Source organism: Haliotis cracherodii, unplaced genomic scaffold (genome assembly GCF_022045235.1).
Source record: "Haliotis cracherodii isolate W230 unplaced genomic scaffold, xgHalCrac1.p SCAF_2, whole genome shotgun sequence".
In the NCBI taxonomy this organism is placed as follows: Eukaryota; Metazoa; Mollusca; class Gastropoda; order Lepetellida; family Haliotidae; genus Haliotis; species Haliotis cracherodii.
Genome location: NW_027266275.1, coordinates 2,322,691 through 2,330,482, shown reverse-complemented (window position 1 = coordinate 2,330,482; position 7,792 = coordinate 2,322,691).

Sequence of the window (7,792 nt, the reverse complement as noted above, 5' to 3'; positions counted from 1 at the left end):
CAGAGTCCGGATACTATCTGTGTTTGACTGCGGCAAGGTATGTCTTTTTATGTCAATGAGCAATATTTAGTTGATGACCTGTAAATGATTAAATTGTAACATGTAGTTTTACATGCTTTGAGCATACCACTTGTGTGTGGTGTCCAAGCAATGTTATTATTATGTACAGATTAAAATGCAGCAAAGAGGGTTTCGGTGAAACACTGCAGCCTTCTGCATTACCCAGATTGTCAGAAGGGTTGTATTCCTGGCAGAAAACCCGGGTACTCTCCCAATGTCAGTCAACAGATTGGGAGGTACCAAACCTATGGCACTGAGAACAATGGGGAGTCGGACAACTTGGTACTTGGGATGCAAGCATGACATTTCAAAAGCGAGGTCTGCAAATTGCCATGTTTTTCGTGAATCTTGTCAATCACATTAGTGTCAAAAGGGACAGAAACTTCAATAATAAAATGATTTCATTGGATTTTATTAAAAAGGATAAAATCTGGTTTGTTGGCCTGGATGCATCTGAGGCTGTAAATGGGCCTATTCCAAAGAATTGTGGGTCGTACCATGGATGGACCTCTGTGTCAAAACCACAAGCCTTGCGAAGACAGTAATAAAGAATCAAGCCACTCCATCATATGGCTGTAGATACTGTGTTTGTGTCAAAGTTGGACATCCACTGACAATGTGCTGGACAGTCTCATTAAATTCATTGCATGATCTACATTTCATGTTTACATTTTGATGCAAAATAACACATTGACAGTTTCGAGTTGGAAGTGTCTGGTCCTGAGCAGCAAACAGAAAGCCTTCTGTTTCACTTTTCAGGCCAGTCGACTTCATCCAAGCAAAGCACTCGATGAAGGGTCGTTCAGGTAGCCTCTCTGATCGAGTGGGTCGATTTCGTATGGCACTCAGCTTGGTTGACACACTTATATCTGTACTGTCCAGCAGTATAGAACCATCAACATTGAGATTATGCCTCATATCCTAGGTTCGTTTAAGAAAACTGTGGAATGCCATGTTTTCATCATGACACTTGATATGCTTCACAAGAAGGTCATCAGAGAAAGAAATGTGTGTAAAAGTGCACAATACAATTCTATCACAAAGATCCTCCATGAATACGAAAGGACGGGTACAGCAAAAGTATTTGTGGCTTTAACTTTACTGCATGCGTTCAGCACTTAACTCCAGATTTTCTTAAGTCTACATTTGTATTCTGCCCGAAATTTGTCTCTGATATGGGTATTCTGGAGTTTTGTCCCTACCCTGCAAACCCTAAGTAGGTATAGGCCTGACCTTCCATGAGATGGTCAATAACTCCTCCCCCAAGTAAACTGACTGATCCTCCTCTTCTACATTGCTACGTTTCAGATGAAGATTGTTGCATTTGTCTAGCCAAAGGACATGCCAATATTATTAGAAAAGGACTTGACAATGAGAATCTGTTTTTTAGTGTAGATTCTGTCACTAAATTCTTTAAGCTTTTTGCTTAGCAAAAAGGAAGGTTATCATCCTGGACATTCTCAGCACAGAGTCCCAACACCCCTTACAAACTTCCTTTACATGACTGACCTTGAACTTATTGCCAATGGAGAACAGAAAAGCAAAGGCCTCAAAAAACTGCCCTGAAATATCCCTCCCCTAATAGAAATGGGTTCCGACGCCAGCTCCTGCCCCTGTGAAAACATCTCATGTTGAGTTGACCAACAATTCAGTGAAAGCCTTGAGTAAAACAAGTAGTCGCTCGGGGAGGTCAACACATTCCAGTGACTTCCAAATCCGTTTGTGAGATACAGAATCACTAGCTTTTATGTAGTCTATCCAACACATTAAGAGTTTACAGTGGTAGCTTTTAGCCTCTTCAAGGATCATTGTCTGAACTAGCAATCGATTCTTACAACCCCAACATCCCATATTTGCTCCTTTCTGCTTCAAGTAAATAATGTCGTTGGAAGCGCAGTATGATGACACAAGACCTGTAAGACACCCTTTAAATAATTTGTACTCTGTATTCAGACAAGTAAAAGGACGGAAGTTTTTAGGGTCAGTCAATCACCTTTCTTTCGGAGAAGTATTCTATTTGCACAACCAATGCGAAATATCTCCTGTATCCCAAGAGAATTTAAACAGTGAAGTAATGGTGTTTAGACACATAGGAACAGTTTCCAAAACCGATTTTGAATATCACCAGGCTCTTACACCATATTAGATTTGGACTTCTTATTTACTTTCTTCAGGCAGTTGGATGTAATGAAACACAACAATGACGACTTTATCCTGTTATATACATTATTATCGTACTCATCCACCCATGGTTCCTCGAGGTAGCAGATGCCGGGAGAGACCACAACTCTTTCCAAAACCTTTCACTAGAATCCATGGTAGGTCTTTTCTCATCTCTGTCATTGGTTGCATTTAATTTTATTTTATGAAATTATCTTTCTAGGCCCATTTTCTTCTTTCTGTCCATGTTGTTGTTTTGTTGTTTTGTATTTTGTTTTTATTTATTTTTCAAATTTATTTTTGGCGTATTGACATTGATAGCATCAAGGAGCGTAATTTTAAGCAAAGTTCTATCCAGGATATATCTTTCAGTGTTTCATTTAGTTTTATTTGGACCAGGTTTTTCTTTTGATGGTTTTGTTATTACCCTTTGGGGTTCAATGGCCTCGGGAACTGAAAGGGTGTTCCTCCAGTTTTCGAGCAGCAGTATACACGCAATAGTTAATGTCATGCAAAGAACAGTCAGCATTAAGGAGTAATGTCATTTAATTCACCAAGTTTATTCTGTTGAAATGATTTGTTAAATCGTTTAATTGGCCCCCGTTTCTCAATCGTTAATCACAGTTTTGATTATAGAATGACATAAACAAAATATACAACAGATCATCAGAAAGATCACTGGCAGTTTGGAACCGATTACGGAAATCTTAACGAGTAATGTGTCGGTCCTGGCAAGGGGTGGTCACTCTTGGTTGTCGTCTGCAATGCCCATCGTCAGTGCGATGATTGCGTTTTGCTCGTTGTTGCATTGGCATCGTTGCCAAGTCACCATTCTGAATAACTCTCACAATGTTTTGGTGGCATTTTATTGTCTTCACTACTGCAGACAAGACCCGTAAAGATCCGGGTTAGAAGAGGTCTTCAGCAACCCATGTATTTTGTAAGAGGCGACGATGCGTGTCGTAAGAGGCGACTAACGGGATCGGGTGGTCAGGCTCCCTGACTTGGTTGATACATGTCATCGTATCCCAATTGCGTAGATCGATGCTCATGATATCTATCACTTTATTGTCTGGACTAGACTGATTGTTTACAGCCTGCCGTCATATAGCTGGAATATTGCTGAGAGCGGCGTTAAACAACAAGCAAACAAACAAATCAATGGCGATCTGGAAGGGTGGCATCTGGGGCTGATCACTGGCAACGGATGCCATCCTACGGTCGGCGTGTTATGTATATATCAATAGGATTGTGATGGCTACAAACGGTCTCAGCTACTGTTTTGAACCTGTGGAGCAGATACTGCAAGCTCTTCAAGATTTTAGTCTAACGACAAGGTATTGAATTGCAAGAAGTATTTGGATCGTGTAGTGTTTACTGGGTGGTTACAACGCTACAACATGGTCGAACTTTAGTTTCATCCATGCTGAAATGCAGTGCTGGTTCTGTGAATCAACTTGCTAGGGAGACTTACAAACAACATACTGGACTAAGGCTTATTCTCTGAAAATATATAACTTCATAGAAACAAGCAACTTACTGCATTTAAAGTACAAAGAGATCCATTAAGATGAGATATTCTGAACATGTCGAAAATAATATAGACTTGCTTCATTGATGGTTATAGCTTTCCAGAAAGGCTAGGCACATAGGAAAATAATCTTACGTGTACCTTTGTTTGTTTGTTTATTGTTTAACGCCGCATTCAGCAATATTCCAGCGGTCTATAAATAATAGAGTCTGGACCAGACAATCCAGTTATTGACATCATGAGCATCGATTTGCGCATTTGGGATACGATGACATGCATCGACCTAGTCAGGGAGTCTGACCACCCGATCCCGTTAGTCATATCTTACGACAAGCAAAGTCGCCTTGCTATGTGTTTGAAGATGGATGCAGCTAAAGTACGAACGGGCGTAGAGGACAGACAGTGAAGATAGCATATTAACAAGTGTGGGGAAATCTTTACTAAACAAAGAGACTTTTATACACATTCGTGAGTTAGCGCATAGTATTCGTTAATGTTAATCGGAAACAGTAATCTTGAAGACTTTTAATGCCCCCGTCAATCCCACTGACCCATGGATACAGAGCATGCAAGCTGTTATGGTAAAATAGAATAATATTTACGAACAAATATATATATATATGATTTTTATTAGTTTTGATATACAGATTTTGTAATAAACTACGCACAAGGGCAAAACAATATACTTGCTTGGGTATGTTATATTTCTTGAAATCAAATCTCTTAGAAGAACAACATAATGAAGATTATATGTAGAATACATGAGAATACTGTGAACCTGTATAAATTAATAATTAAATAATAAATAAATACTAGAAGAAGTAAATTAAATTACTTGTCGTCAAGCCCCCAACTGTCGGCTTCATGGATGTCAAGAGTAGATGACCTCAGGCGCTTCCTGTCAGCAAGTTAGTTTTCCAATGCATTTAATATATACTACATATGTCATAGCTAGATGAACCATATACTTGAGATAATATTGATAATAACATAAAAGAGAACGCGAAATAAAATAAACTCATTCAGACTTCCTTAGCTGGAAACGTAACGTAAATATTTACTATCAAAAACGGAAGCAGTCGAGTGTACCACTCGGGAACATGGTTCAGGTGAAAATAGAGAATTACATGTACACCACGCTGCTCCTTACCTTAAAGAGAGAGTCATTACATCACTTCTGACAATATGCAAACCAAATACGATATTCCTTGTTGGAATGAAATGTAAAAATGACAATACTGCATCATCAATTGTAAGTAAGTATTTAAATAATGTCTTCATTACATGCGTTAGACTTAAGAACACCTGCCGGAAACGCTTGGTTCGTACAAATGGCAAACAATCCTTATGAAACACCTTCAAGGAGTCACTTTGACCATATAGGAGGTCACCATTGATGCTTGGGTGGCCTTGACCCATGACAAATGGTGAATGTATCAACAACATTCCAAAAGACTACAAGAAGATCTATTTCATTTAGTATACCGTATATGTTCATGTATCTTGTCGTCGTATGTGTCGCCGGCGGAATACTCTAATTCTTTCAAAAACCTTTTGTTTTGTTTTTAATCAGTAAATCAATGAAATTAATGTAACTGCAAGAAAACAATTAATAGACTTCAATAGACTTCTCCAAGTACACAATTCTATCTGCCAATAGATCTTCCGTCTGCACTGTAGAAGTCGTAGGCCTCATTAAACCCGGCGTTGGGGTACTGTATGTACCCCTGGGCTGCTGCAAATGCCGACCTCATGTAGTCACATTGACTTGATGATTTGTCAACAATCGCCGGTTTGTTGTTCCTGGCGCTGCCTCTAGAACGCCTGGGGTTAAGACAAAGAACGCTCATACACCTGTGGTATCAACCCCGAGAACAATAAGGGATGTTTGTGATATTATCGCTGCTAACTCACCTATTGCAAACGAGGCTTTGTTACTCACATACAAAATCTTAAATCCTTCTTTAAACTGCGCAATAATGCATTCAGTTTTCACTATGAAAATTATGATTGATTAAAATATACAGATTGTAAGCCTCAGTATAGGTACATCAAATATTTAATTGCTTGATAAAAACAATGTTTAATCTACCATTACAACTACAAAGTAATGTCGCCATGGAAACCTACTTGTGCCCAAAACAGCCAATGCTCAGGATGGTGATGAGCAGGACGAAGAGGCCGATGCAGACGCCGACGATGACCCAAGTCAGGTTTGACTCAAAAGCTGAAGGACAGAAAATAGCACAGATACTATAGTTTCATGATACAACAGAGTGTTCACTCGTTCAATAGCACAGATACTATAGTTTCATGATACAACAGAGTGTTCACTCGTTCAATAGCTCAGATACTATAGTTTCATGATACAACAGAGTGTTCACTCGTTCAATAGCACAGATACTATAGTTTCATGATACAACAGAGTGTTCACCTGTTCAATAGCACAGATACCATAGTTTCCTGATACAACAGAGTGTTCACTCGTTTAATAGCACAGATACTATAGTTTCATGATACAACAGAGTGTTCACTCGTTCAATAGAACAGATACTATAGTTTCATGATACAACAGAGTGTTCACTTGTTTAATAGCTCAGATACTATAGTTTCATGATACAACAAAGTGTTCACTTGTTTAATAGCACAGATACTATAGTTTCATGATACAACAGAGTGTTCACTCGTTCAATAGCTCAGATACTATAGTTTCATGATACAACAGAGTGTTCACTCGTTCAATAGCATAGATACTATAGTTTCATGATACAACAGAGTGTTCACTCGTTTAATAGCTCAGATACTATAGTTTCATGATACAACAGAGTGTTCGCTTGTTTAATAGCACAGATACTATAGTTTCATGATACAACAGAGTGTTCACTCGTTCAATAGCACAGATACTATAGTTTCACGATACAACAGAGTGTTCACTTGTTTAATAGCTCAGATACTATAGTTTCATGATACAACAGAGTGTTCACTTGTTTAATAGCACAGATACTATAGTTTCATGATACAACAGAGTGTTTACTTGTTTAATAGCACAGATACTATAGTTTCCTGATACAACAGTGTTCACTTGTTCAATAGCATAGATACTATAGTTTCATGATACAACAGAGTGTTCACTCGGTCAATAGCACAGATACCATAGTTTCATGATACAACAGTGTTCACTTGTTCAATAGCACAGATTCTATAGTTTCCTGATACAACAGTGTTCACTTGTTTGATAGCATAGATACTATAGTTTCATAATACAACAGAGTGTTCACTCGTTTAATAGCACAGATACTATAGTTTCATGATACAACAGAGTGTTCACTTGTTCAATAGCACAGATACTATAGTTTCATGATACAACAGAGTGTTCACTTGTTTAATAGCACAGATACTATAGTTTCATGATACAACAGGGGGGCACGGGTGGCCCAGTCGTCTAAGGCACCGCGATTCGCTGTGCCGAGTTGCGTACCTTGGACACGCCAGAAACCTATGATTGTGGGTTCGAATCCCGGTTCGCCCCGATTATGTTTCTAGGTTTGTCAGCACCATACCCGTGCTTGTTGGTTTCACCGAAGTGGTAAACGTCTAAGACCTGCATCACTTCGGGCTTTCCTCCCACATTAAGCTGACACGCCGCGATATAACTGTAATACTGTTAAAAGCGGCGTTAAACCCAACTCACTCACTCACTCACTCATGATACAACAGAGTGTTCACTTGTTTAATAGCACAGATACTATAGTTTCATGATACAACAGAGTGTTCACTTGTTTAGTAGCACAGATACTATAGTTAAATGATACAACAGTGTTCACTTGTTCAATAGCACAGATACTATAGTTTCATGATACAACAGAGTGTTCACTTGTTTAATAGCACATATACTATAGTTTCATGATACAACAGTGTTCACTTGTTTAATAGCATAGATACTATAGTTTCATGATACAACAGTGTTCACTTGTTCAATAGCACAGATACTATAGTTTCATGATACAACAGAGTGTTCACTTGATTAATAGCACAGATACT